General features: G+C 45.7%; 4 non-coding genes across 4 annotated transcripts; 2 read left to right on the top strand and 2 right to left on the bottom strand.

Annotated features, from left to right (window-relative positions):
- Nucleotides 1–3,092: 3,092 nt before the first annotated feature.
- Nucleotides 3,093–3,164, bottom strand: Trnaw-cca (transfer RNA tryptophan (anticodon CCA)). The gene has a single exon. It is a non-coding gene; the product is annotated as a tRNA-Trp (tRNA).
- A 111-nt stretch (nt 3,165–3,275) lies between these two features.
- Trnaa-cgc (transfer RNA alanine (anticodon CGC)) lies at nt 3,276–3,347 on the top strand. The gene has a single exon. It is a non-coding gene; the product is annotated as a tRNA-Ala (tRNA).
- Nucleotides 3,348–9,354: 6,007 nt separating this feature from the next.
- On the bottom strand, nt 9,355–9,426 carry Trnaw-cca (transfer RNA tryptophan (anticodon CCA)). Its single transcript has one exon. It is a non-coding gene; the product is annotated as a tRNA-Trp (tRNA).
- Nucleotides 9,427–9,537: 111 nt separating this feature from the next.
- On the top strand, nt 9,538–9,609 carry Trnaa-cgc (transfer RNA alanine (anticodon CGC)). The gene has a single exon. It is a non-coding gene; the product is annotated as a tRNA-Ala (tRNA).
- Nucleotides 9,610–12,725: the final 3,116 nt, after the last annotated feature.

Genomic DNA, 12,725 nt, shown 5'->3' on the forward strand with positions numbered 1-12,725 from the left:
GAATAAATGGTACATAGATGTCATTTCGTCGGCTAAAACAGATTTAGGTTTGGATTTAACTTTCAGACCTTCCAATTGTTGACGCTTCAAGCTGACAAGTTTAGCCTTGACACATTGAATTGATGGAAAGTTAGTGTTGGTCGCAGTGGATGAATCATACAGTTGTCGCACACAGTGTAGTAAAACTCAAAGGTCTCCTTGCAGGCGCGTGCTTTCTGAGCACTATAATAAATGAGACTTTTTCGAAGCTTTGGTTTCGCAACAGTGGTCCACCACATCGCTTTAGTCGGATAAAAAGTGATGGAACGCAAACAAGTGTCCCACACATGCCTGATAACGTCAAATAATTCAGCGTCCGCCAGATGCGATATGTTTAACATCCACGGGGAACGAAATAATTTGGTAGGCTGTCGATTTAAGTGAACTGTTGCCGTAACAGCGCAGTGGTCGGTAAAACTAGCCGGGATTACGTCAACCGCTAGGAGTCTGTCACTGATACAGTCCGATAGATAAATTCTATCCAGACGGCTGCATGAAGTAACGGTGAAAAAAGTGAATTTAACTAAAGTAGGATACGTCAGTTCCCAAGCATCTTTCAGCTTAATATTCTTAACGAGCTCGTGCAGTTCTTTACAGTAGTTAAAATTAGGGGACTGATCGTTTTTACGTAGAACACAGTTGAAGTCACCTCCTATTATCAGGTTTTGAGGACTTCGCCTCAACAGATACGTAACATCCTCCTTATAAAAACGTGACCGTTCGAATTTGTTGGTGTTGCCTGACGGGGCATATAAGTTAACAAGGGTTACATCAAAAATTTTACAGCTCACTCCTCGACCGGAATCTAAAAACTCGATCTCCCCAACTGGAATACCTTCCCGTGATAAAAGTGCGGTACCTGTACTTTCCTCAGGAGCAACGTTTGATATGGTTTTAAAACCAGAGATGAAGAGATTGAAAACAGTAACTTCCTGCAACAACACAATATCAGCGTCAGATTCGTATAGAAACTGCTGTAGGGCCGCAATTTTGAGATCAGATCGAATCTTATTGATGTTCAGGGAGACGAATTTGTACGCTTGTGCCATTATAACAGTGAGGTACGTAAAGGGTCACTAAACAACACTGGTCGCATTACAATGTCATAGAAACTTAGGAATGGGCTGCATTGTCGGGAGTAATACGAACAGTCACTTGGGTGTCGTTGGGTATGTTTTTCTTCCGTACTGCGTTGACGTTCGGTTGAACTTTGGTCCTACTACGTGCTCTGCTAGGGAACACATCGGCAGACGGAGGTGTGGGAGGGTCCTGAGTGACTTCGCAATCTATAACGTGATGTGACGCCTCAGCCATCTGATCTGCAGAAAGAACTGACTCAGAAGCTGGCCGGCACTCAATTTCCTCCTTAGGACAAGTTTGTTTGTTGTCACTAGCTCGAACTTCGTGTTTGTTTGTAGACGGACGGTGACTTCCTTCAGTTTGTACACAAGTACTGCCTTCCTCGTTATGCTTATCGGAAGCACGCGCTTGTTGTGATTCGGCCTGTGGTGACGTCGCGACTTCAGGCGGCGTGCTCGGCTGTTGTGATGCCAAAGCTGCCTGTACGTCACTCGGAATGACGTCAATAGCCGCAGCGTCGACAGCTGCGTGCGACAGTTCAGAAAAACTTGAGTCAGTAACTGTAACCGGCATCTCTTGTGGGACGCCGTGTTCTAATTCCTGGAGATCCTCGTCCGGACTATCATCATCACACGTTCGTCGCCGTTTGTGGCTCAGCAGCTGCACGTCAGATTTGGAAGCAGGCGTATCCGTAACCGGTTTTGAAGGAAAGGGTGGAAAGTCGGCAACAGGCAAACCAGGCTCCGGGGGCAATATTTCACTATCACTAGAGCGTTCGATGTCCGTGATTGGTGCCTCCCTAACAAGATCGGCCAATGTCAATTTTTTACGCTGTTCCAAAGTACTTTTGAGAACAAATACACGTTTAGGGCAGTTCGTACGCAAGTGGCCAGTTTCATTACAAATAAAGCATGTGCCTGGTTGCCCACTGTACGTGACATGCACTTTATACCCACAAACAATAAGATGGGAGGGGATATCTTGCTTGACGTGCATTTCGACTGACCGGACGCCACTAAAACACTGTAACCGATGCTGACTAGACCAACGTTCGTTACGGATTTGCTTGACCTCCCCATACTTCGTCAAAATCTCACGTAAATAACAGTTTTCAACTGCCGGTGGCAGGTTGTACACACGGACATTTTTGTATGCTACATCAGCACTGGATATAAGAACAGTACTCACCGAGGCGTCACGATGACGGAGCTCAGCTCTGCTACCATGTTTTAACAGAATCCTCTCCAGTAACACAGGGTTTAACAACTTGACGAAGAAACAGTAGAGATCGGTGTCGTAATAGGCAGTATGAACCTGGTCAGACGTAATACCAATGACATCCACTATGAAATCGTGAACTTCCATGGAACTCGGTTGAACATGACGTGTAGACTTGTCAAATTCGAAACACAGAGTACATTTCCTTGGGAACAACCTGGACGACATATCCACTTATTAAACGGTCGAGACCGCTAACACAAAACGACACAAAACACAAAAGCGAAGTGAAGTGACAGAAGCACAAGACAGCAAATCTAGCAAACAACGTAAACAACGAAAGTAGTCACGTCTTGCACACGCTATTGCGGAGCGAAGGCACAACACGTGCGACCGGCACGGCGTCGCAAGCGGAACTACGACTGAGCTATACCCCCTTTCACGATCTTTCTGTTCCCATAACTTAAGGAAAAATAGTATACTCTGCCTGGCGAAAGACGTCTAATCGAGCAAAATATTGCGTAATCATTATCTCTCAGTTATATATTAGCGTTAAACGATATAAATATCAAAAATACTAGACACTTCGCGCCTGGAGAAAGTGCGAGTCGGCGTCTTCACCTTAATGTCAGAACGCGAAAATTGCACTAGTAGCTTTTTTCAAGCAAGTTCTGTTCGTCCGTTCTCCGTAATCGTTTGGTATCTGATTAAACTGACATACTCGCCTATGGCTTTCGTAAACGAAAATTTCATTGTGACCCCGACGTGATTTGGACACGCAACCTTCTGATGTGGAGTCAGACGCGCTACCGTTGCGCCACGGAGTCGACGCTGCTTAGGTCTTGTCATGAATAGGTTCCTCGAACACTTGCTGTACCGTTCAGAAATAATGACAGTAGGATCCACGAGACACTCGTCCCAGATGTACTTGCTCTGGCGGGGGTGTAACTCAGTGGTAGAGTGTCTGCTTCGCATGCAGAAAGTCCTGGGTTCAAATCCCAGCTCCTCCAATTTTTGTTTCTCCGTGCAGCAGTACATGAAAACTTTTGCCTATCACCATATTCTACAAAATTCAGTGTACAAGATTCTTCCCCCAAGCAAGTGGATTTCGTACAGTTCGACCTCATGGCGGGAGGACGATGACCTGCAAGACCCTGGGCTGCGATCCCCCCCATTGAAATGTTGCTCCAAAGCCTTCGGTATGACGTGCAGGGTGCATCTCAAACATGTATTTGCAACTCACCGCGACAATCGTCATTTGTTTTTTCGAGATACTGAAAAATGAAGGGGGCACCCGGGATTGAACCGGGGACCTCTCGATCTGCAGTCGAATGCTCTACGACTCTTTTTTTTTTTTTTTTTTTTTTGCGGTGGTAGATCTCAGGATCACTACGTCTCAAGCTCGTCTTCACTTAATAATAGGATAAATGTTTCCGTGTCGTTCTGCATTCGTCGATGATTCAGTTTCCTGAAGGCATGATTCAAAGTTGTCATCTCTTAGCGTTGAGAGTAAGTTCGCCGAGATTACCGCCGTGCTGTTTTCTTGTAGTTATTAACGAAAGTAACTGGGTACTAGAGTGTGTTCCTTGAGTTAGTGGAGACAAAAACAACAAGATCAGAAGTTTCTCTTTCAGCATCGTAAATAATAATAGAAAATAAAGTTCCATATACAGGAAAGATGGGTATCTAGAAAGAAATACTGCCCCGTCTGTTAAACTTCGTCAAATTAAACTATACTTGTCTTCTGAGTAACGTAAAAAACCAGAAATAAATACTGACTCCACAAATTTGGCATCTTGTTGCATGCTGCTTCTCGTTGTCCTTAGGTGCACACATTGTACAACCTATGAAGCAATGGAGTCCTGAAAACTGACAATTAGATACCCTGATAATAGAAGAAATAAATTTAAAAAAAGCAATGATCGTACCCATTGGTTCGCACACTTAAAGCTTCCCATCATTCAAAGCAACAGTGAGAAAATTCAGAAACTTTTCTTTATACTTTCGTAATCGTTTGATCGCGTAATATTCGGCAGTAAGATACATATGAAAATCAGAAAGTGTAGGCGGTTTAGTCGTCAGCATATAATATAGGTACTGTCCAATTAACCAGGTATAGCTATTATTTTTAGATTTCGGATATAATTTCCAGTCCGGGTGGAATATATCTTGCAGTTGTATTGCGGATACCGTCGTTCTATTAATAAGAGCCAGATTCATTCTCGTCCAATTCCAGATTTGCGTCTGATCTCTGCAGTATAATATGTGCTGCAATGTTTCCACATGGCCACATGTGTCGCAAGTCGGTGTAGGCCGTAGTTGGATCTTACACAATTTTTCCCCCGTGGGCATCACCTCGTTCACAACATCATACCACACGGAACGAACTCGGGAATGAAGAAGAGGAGTGCTGATATTCACCCAAATTTGTCGCCAGTTCTTGCCAGGATACTTCATTTCTATAGAGTTATTCTGTTGCCGATTCGTAAATACACTGTAGACAGCCGCAGCAGTGAGTGGTTGCAGGTGTTGATGCACATAGCTGGACTCCACGTAATATCGGCGAATATGAACGAGCTCGGGATGGATATGTCCAACATTTATCGGTGGCGTCATATCCGGTGGTCGTAACTGCTGGAATAGACGCGCTGTAAGACCTGTCTGACTATATCGTAAGATCCTTGTTGTTCGAGCTAGAAAAATCGCTAAGCACTGTAATTCAACATTTTTAAGGGCTAAACCACCTTTATACCGAGGTAAAGCGGTAGCCTTGAAAGCGACTTTAAAAATATTATCTCGCCAAATGTACCAGCCTGCAAGGGCTAAGATTCTGTTTGCAATATCAGGAGGAATAGGGAGAACAGCGGCAACATGGTAAATCTTGCTGAGAACATAATAAGTGACGAAATGTGCTCTCTGAATCCGGTCTAAACACCGCATACTGTGCTCTCGAATCAAAGCTCGAAGGACGTTGAGCTTCTGTTCCCAATTCACTCTTACCATTTCCCGTGGATTCGGAGTGAGAATCAAACCAAGGTGCTTGAGCTGGTTGGTTGCCTCTAACCAAACGGTGTCCGCGAAGCGAGCCTGCGGACCTAAATGCAAGACTTTGGATTTCCGTTCGTTAAGGCGTGCACCGCAGGCGCTGGCATACCGGTGGACAATCCGTCGCACGGTATCGAACTCTTCGTCGTTGTTGATAAGGACGCTGATATCGTCCGCATAGGCATGACAGACGGTCTTCGTATTCAGCGTTTGAAGACCCGGTAAGGTGACGCAAAACGTTTTCAGTAGGGGCTCTATAGCAATGGCGAAAAGAGTCGTGGAAAGCGGGCACCCTTGTTGCAAACCTTGTTGAATGGGCACAGGGGCTGTTAACTGGCCGTTGAATTTCACGCGAGAAGACGTATTGCAGATACAGTTCCTGATTATCTGTACGAAATGCTGGTTGAAACCCAGTTTGTCCAGCGTTCTGAATAGAAATCCATGGTTAGTCCGATCAAATGCCTTGTCGAAGTCAAAAAAGACTATTGCCAACGTGGTCTTGCAAATCCAAGTCAAATATGCAATATCTCGGTATTCGCACAGGGCGTCTATCATCGGTCGACCAGGAACCACGTTCATGTGGTATGAACCAAGCACTTTACTAAGGACTGGCTTGAGTCTGGCATTCAGAATCCGAGTAAAGATTTTGAAATCTGCATTGAGTAGGGTGATTGGTCGTAAGTTATTGAGTGAAGTCCCTGGTGACGGTTTGGAGACTAAGACTATCAGGCCCTCAGTGAACTGCGATGGAAAAGCAGTATGCGTTAACAGTTCATTATACATGATAGTCAGTTCGTCGCCGAAAACATCCCAATACCGAAGATAAAATACAACCGGCAAACCGTCTGATCCTGCAGCTTTTCCTTTCGCCGCAGACATAATGATTGACTTCACTTCGAAGTTAGTTATGTTTGCCAGGAGCTGTGCGCGGTCGTCCGGATCCACCGATGCCGTAATGTTAGACAAAAATTCCTCTCCCGCCTCTACATCTGGGTCAGGCAGTGAGTAAAGTTGCCGGAAATGATTCCGAATAAAAGCCTTAAGCTCGCCTTGCTCATCATAAACACAACCATCGTCATCTGTCAGTTGAGTAATGATTTTTTGTCTGCCTCTTTGAGCTTCCCGTATGACGTGGTACAAGGACGCTGACTCGTTAAAGGTGCCATCGAAAGCGCGTGCCCTGACTTGGGCTCCTGCCAGAGACTCACGAACCAATGCGGTGATTTTGGCTTTGGTACGTTTAATGCGAAGGAGATTGCCAGGCAGTGCAGAGGAATCGTTGTACAACTGGCGGAGAGCGGTAAAATAAAATTCCAACGTCTGTTTCTTCCAGTACGCCTTGGCCCTGGCAAACTGACAAATACATTTCTTTATGTGCGGTTTGACTAGCTCCGTCCACCAATGAACACGCTCCCTATACCTTTGTCGTCGCTGGAGGCACCACTGCCACGTTGCAATGAGATCCTTCTTCAGGTCGCCGTCGTCCAACAGTGCGACGTTCAGTTGCCATACGCCTCGACCCAAAAAGGTTTTCTGCGAGACGTGCCTAAGCGTGATGTGATAAGCACAGTGGTCGCTAAAATTAACAGGCCATATTTCACAATCCCTGGCAGTGCTTAAAATGTCTTTAGATACATAAAACCTATCCAGACGACTAGCGGAGGCAGTGGTAACATAAGTATATCCGGTCACCTGCGGGCGAAGTAAGCACCAGGTATCTTGTAAGTCCAGCCCATCAATTAAATCTCGCAACTCCAAACAAAAATTAAAATTCGGACACAATTAAAATCGCCGCCCAATAACATCTTCGAACAACCACAGGATAATAATGGCACAATTTCATCGCGATAAAAAACACTCCTATCCCTTCGGCCTGCAGATCCAGTCGGGGCATAGACGTTGACCAAAAGCAAATCTTCGAATTGTACGACAATCCCTCGACCCGTTTCTAAAATCGCTCGAGGTCTACAAGTGATGCCCGCTTTGTACAAAATTGCAGTCCCTGCCTCATCGCCAATATTTATGAGGGCCTCATAGCCTGTGACATTCCCGACCTTGGGTGTGACGACTTCTTGTAGGAATACGATATCTATATCGGCGGCATACACATAGTCAGTCAAACATTTTAATTTTACATCAGATGTTATTCGATTTATATTAGCAGTTGCAATTTTGTAATCCCGCATAAGAAGGGTGATGCCATGTTAATGCGTATCGTCAGCCCAGGAAGGCTGCCTGCTCGACCCCGGCGAGGGAGTGGTATCCAGAAATGCATCGGGTCCAGAACTGTCGACATGCATCCCCATATCGGGTTCCTCTGAATGCTGCACGACCGGTACGCCATTGTCTGTGACGATTCTCTCACATTCATCCGTCCGGAACTGCTTGATAGTACGCTGCAGTTTCTGTTCAAGAGTACGAGTTTCCTCGTCACTCCGCTTACGGACCGATTTCTTTTGTCGTCCTTTCCTCTGAGGACGGGTGTCCTCGACTTGTTCGTTGTTGTCAGATTTCGCAGCGGTAGGGGTAGCTCCCGTGGGAGACTGTTCTTTGCCGGAAGCTACGCTGACTGGAGAAGACACTTCAAGGGGATGGGAAACTCGCGGCTGGTCATCAGAGTCCGCAGGTGGAAAACTCTCCACAGATGGGAGCAAATGTCGATCGGGCAACCGAGGCGGAAGTTCCACACGGACCACGCCAGCATCGGAAGGGCGCGAATTTCCGGCTCCATCGGTTGCATAGTTTTCCACGTCAGGAGCAACGAGCAGTCGGCTCGCCGTAGCTGTGTTTACATCGGCGGCGGCCACGTCTGGCACAACCTCAGCCGCGTGCAGCTGTGGCGCGCTAACGACAGACGGACCGACAAGGCTCTCGGCATACGTGGGCCTATTACCATCCTGCCCAACTACAAGGCCATCACGTTGTCGGAAAACACGACGCACTGGTTTAGCACGGGGACACGCAACCTTCAGATGGTCCGGAGAGCCACAAAGGACACATGTACGTGGTTGCCCCTCGTACATTACGAGTGCCCGGAAGCCTTGTACCACGATGTTCGACGGGATATGTTTGGATAGATCAATTCGCGCTACCCGGACACCATTATCCACATTGAAGTGTTTAAGTCCGCTCCACTGCTCTTGGTGAAGTTCCAATACGTTCCCATACTGGGACAGACATTGCCGAATACGTTCAAGATCGATTTCAAATGGTAGGTTGAATACACGGACCGTGCGCAGGACTAACCCAGCATGGGTAACGACAACTTTACAAATTTCACCATCAGAATTAACGAACTCGGCGGTACCCTTAGTTAAGTCCATTACACGTAAACAGGGCTCGTCACTAATAAGTTTCACGTAGACGGCATTCGCCAGAAAATCGTATGAAATTCTAAAACTTCCTCGTCTTTAAGACCCAATCTGTCGAAGAAAAAATCGACTAATTCGTAGACATGTGGTCGGCCAAAACCGAACGGAAATTGGAAACGCAACGTGTAACGGCGTAACTGATCGTCCATGGCAAAGGCCATTATGTACTCACAAGACCAAACCAGCTGCAAACGCCGCCAAACACGCGCGGAGCGAGCACTCCGGCACGTCTGCACAAGGGCCGCTGCTGCGGCGGAACTGATCTGGACTGAGCTATACCCCCTTTCACGATCTTTCTGTTCCCATAACTTAAGGAAAAATATTATACTCTGCCTGGCTAAAGACGTCTAATCAAGCAAAATATTGCGTAATCATTATCTCTCAGTTATATATTAGCGTTAAACGATATAAATATCAAAAATAGTAGACACTTCGCGTCTGGAGAAAGTGCGAGTCGGCACCTTCACCTTAATATCAGAACGCGAAAATTGCACTAGTAGCTTCTTTCAAGCAAGCTCTGTTCGTCCGTTTGCCGTAATCGTTTGGTATCTGATTAAACTGACATACTCGCCTACGGCTTTCGTAAACGAAAATTTCATTGTGACCCAGACGTGATTTGAACACGCAACCTTCTGATGTGGAGTCAGACGCGCTACCGTTGCGCCACGGAGTCGACGCTGCTTAGGTCTTGTCATGAATAGGTTCCTCGAACACTTGCTGTACCGTTCAGAAATAATGACAGTAGGATCCACGAGACACTCGTCCCAGATGTACTTGCTCTGGCGGGGGTGTAACTCAGTGGTAGAGTGTCTGCTTCGCATGCAGAAAGTCCTGGGTTCAAATCCCAGCTCCTCCAATTTTTGTTTCTCCGTGCAGCAGTACATGAAAACTTTTGCCTATCACCATATTCTACAAAATTCAGTGTACAAGATTCTTCCCCCAAGCAAGTGGATTTCGTACAGTTCGACCTCATGGCGGGAGGACGATGACCTGCAAGACCCTGGGCTGCGATCCCCCCCATTGAAATGTTGCTCCAAAGCCTTCGGTATGGCATCTCAAACATGTATTTGCAACTCACCGCGACAATCGTCATTTGTTTTTTCGAGATACTGAAAAATGAAGGGGGCACCCGGGATTGAACCGGGGACCTCTCGATCTGCAGTCGAATGCTCTACGACTCTTTTTTTTTTTTTTTTTTTTGCGGTGGTAGATCTCAGGATCACTACGTCTCAAGCTCGTCTTCACTTAATAATAGGATAAATGTTTCCGTGTCGTTCTGCATTCGTCGATGATTCAGTTTCCTGAAGGCATGATTCAAAGTTGTCATCTCTTAGCGTTGAGAGTAAGTTCGCCGAGATTACCGCCGTGCTGTTTTCTTGTAGTTATTAACGAAAGTAACTGGGTACTAGAGTGTGTTCCTTGAGTTAGTGGAGACAAAAACAACAAGATCAGAAGTTTCTCTTTCAGCATCGTAAATAATAATAGAAAATAAAGTTCCATATACAGGAAAGATGGGTATCTAGAAAGAAATACTGCCCCGTCTGTTAAAATTCGTCAAATTAAACTATACTTGTCTTCTGAGTAACGTAAAAAACCAGAAATAAATACTGACTCCACAAATTTGGCATCTTGTTGCATGCTGCTTCTCGTTGTCCTTAGGTGCACACATTGTACAACCTATGAAGCAATGGAGTCCTGAAAACTGACAATTAGATACCCTGATAATAGAAGAAATAAATTTAAAAAAAGCAATGATCGTACCCATTGGTTCGCACACTTAAAGCTTCCCATCATTCAAAGCAACAGTGAGAAAATTCAGAAACTTTTCTTTATACTTTCGTAATCGTTTGATCGCGTAATATTCGGCAGTAAGATACATATGAAAATCAGAAAGTGTAGGCGGTTTAGTCGTCAGCATATAATATAGGTACTGTCCAATTAACCAGGTATAGCTATTATTTTTAGATTTCGGATATAATTTCCAGTCCGGGTGGAATATATCTTGCAGTTGTATTGCGGATACCGTCGTTCTATTAATAAGAGCCAGATTCATTCTCGTCCAATTCCAGATTTGCGTCTGATCTCTGCAGTATAATATGTGCTGCAATGTTTCCACATGGCCACATGTGTCGCAAGTCGGTGTAGGCCGTAGTTGGATCTTACACAATTTTTCCCCCGTGGGCATCACCTCGTTCACAACATCATACCACACGGAACGAACTCGGGAATGAAGAAGAGGAGTGCTGATATTCACCCAAATTTGTCGCCAGTTCTTGCCAGGATACTTCATTTCTATAGAGTTATTCTGTTGCCGATTCGTAAATACACTGTAGACAGCCGCAGCAGTGAGTGGTTGCAGGTGTTGATGCACATAGCTGGACTCCACGTAATATCGGCGAATATGAACGAGCTCGGGATGGATATGTCCAACATTTATCGGTGGCGTCATATCCGGTGGTCGTAACTGCTGGAATAGACGCGCTGTAAGACCTGTCTGACTATATCGTAAGATCCTTGTTGTTCGAGCTAGAAAAATCGCTAAGCACTGTAATTCAACATTTTTAAGGGCTAAACCACCTTTATACCGAGGTAAAGCGGTAGCCTTGAAAGCGACTTTAAAAATATTATCTCGCCAAATGTACCAGCCTGCAAGGGCTAAGATTCTGTTTGCAATATCAGGAGGAATAGGGAGAACAGCGGCAACATGGTAAATCTTGCTGAGAACATAATAAGTGACGAAATGTGCTCTCTGAATCCGGTCTAAACACCGCATACTGTGCTCTCGAATCAAAGCTCGAAGGACGTTGAGCTTCTGTTCCCAATTCACTCTTACCATTTCCCGTGGATTCGGAGTGAGAATCAAACCAAGGTGCTTGAGCTGGTTGGTTGCCTCTAACCAAACGGTGTCCGCGAAGCGAGCCTGCGGACCTAAATGCAAGACTTTGGATTTCCGTTCGTTAAGGCGTGCACCGCAGGCGCTGGCATACCGGTGGACAATCCGTCGCACGGTATCGAACTCTTCGTCGTTGTTGATAAGGACGCTGATATCGTCCGCATAGGCATGACAGACGGTCTTCGTATTCAGCGTTTGAAGACCCGGTAAGGTGACGCAAAACGTTTTCAGTAGGGGCTCTATAGCAATGGCGAAAAGAGTCGTGGAAAGCGGGCACCCTTGTTGCAAACCTTGTTGAATGGGCACAGGGGCTGTTAACTGGCCGTTGAATTTCACGCGAGAAGACGTATTGCAGATACAGTTCCTGATTATCTGTACGAAATGCTGGTTGAAACCCAGTTTGTCCAGCGTTCTGAATAGAAATCCATGGTTAGTCCGATCAAATGCCTTGTCGAAGTCAAAAAAGACTATTGCCAACGTGGTCTTGCAAATCCAAGTCAAATATGCAATATCTCGGTATTCGCACAGGGCGTCTATCATCGGTCGACCAGGAACCACGTTCATGTGGTATGAACCAAGCACTTTACTAAGGACTGGCTTGAGTCTGGCATTCAGAATCCGAGTAAAGATTTTGAAATCTGCATTGAGTAGGGTGATTGGTCGTAAGTTATTGAGTGAAGTCCCTGGTGACGGTTTGGAGACTAAGACTATCAGGCCCTCAGTGAACTGCGATGGAAAAGCAGTATGCGTTAACAGTTCATTATACATGATAGTCAGTTCGTCGCCGAAAACATCCCAATACCGAAGATAAAATACAACCGGCAAACCGTCTGATCCTGCAGCTTTTCCTTTCGCCGCAGACATAATGATTGACTTCACTTCGAAGTTAGTTATGTTTGCCAGGAGCTGTGCGCGGTCGTCCGGATCCACCGATGCCGTAATGTTAGACAAAAATTCCTCTCCCGCCTCTACATCTGGGTCAGGCAGTGAGTAAAGTTGCCGGAAATGATTCCGAATAAAAGCCTTAAGCTCGCCTTGCTCATCATAAACACAACCATCGTCATCTGTCAGTTGAGTAA

Source organism: Schistocerca serialis, chromosome 4, assembly GCF_023864345.2.
Source record: "Schistocerca serialis cubense isolate TAMUIC-IGC-003099 chromosome 4, iqSchSeri2.2, whole genome shotgun sequence".
NCBI lineage: Eukaryota > Metazoa > Arthropoda > Insecta > Orthoptera > Acrididae > Schistocerca > Schistocerca serialis.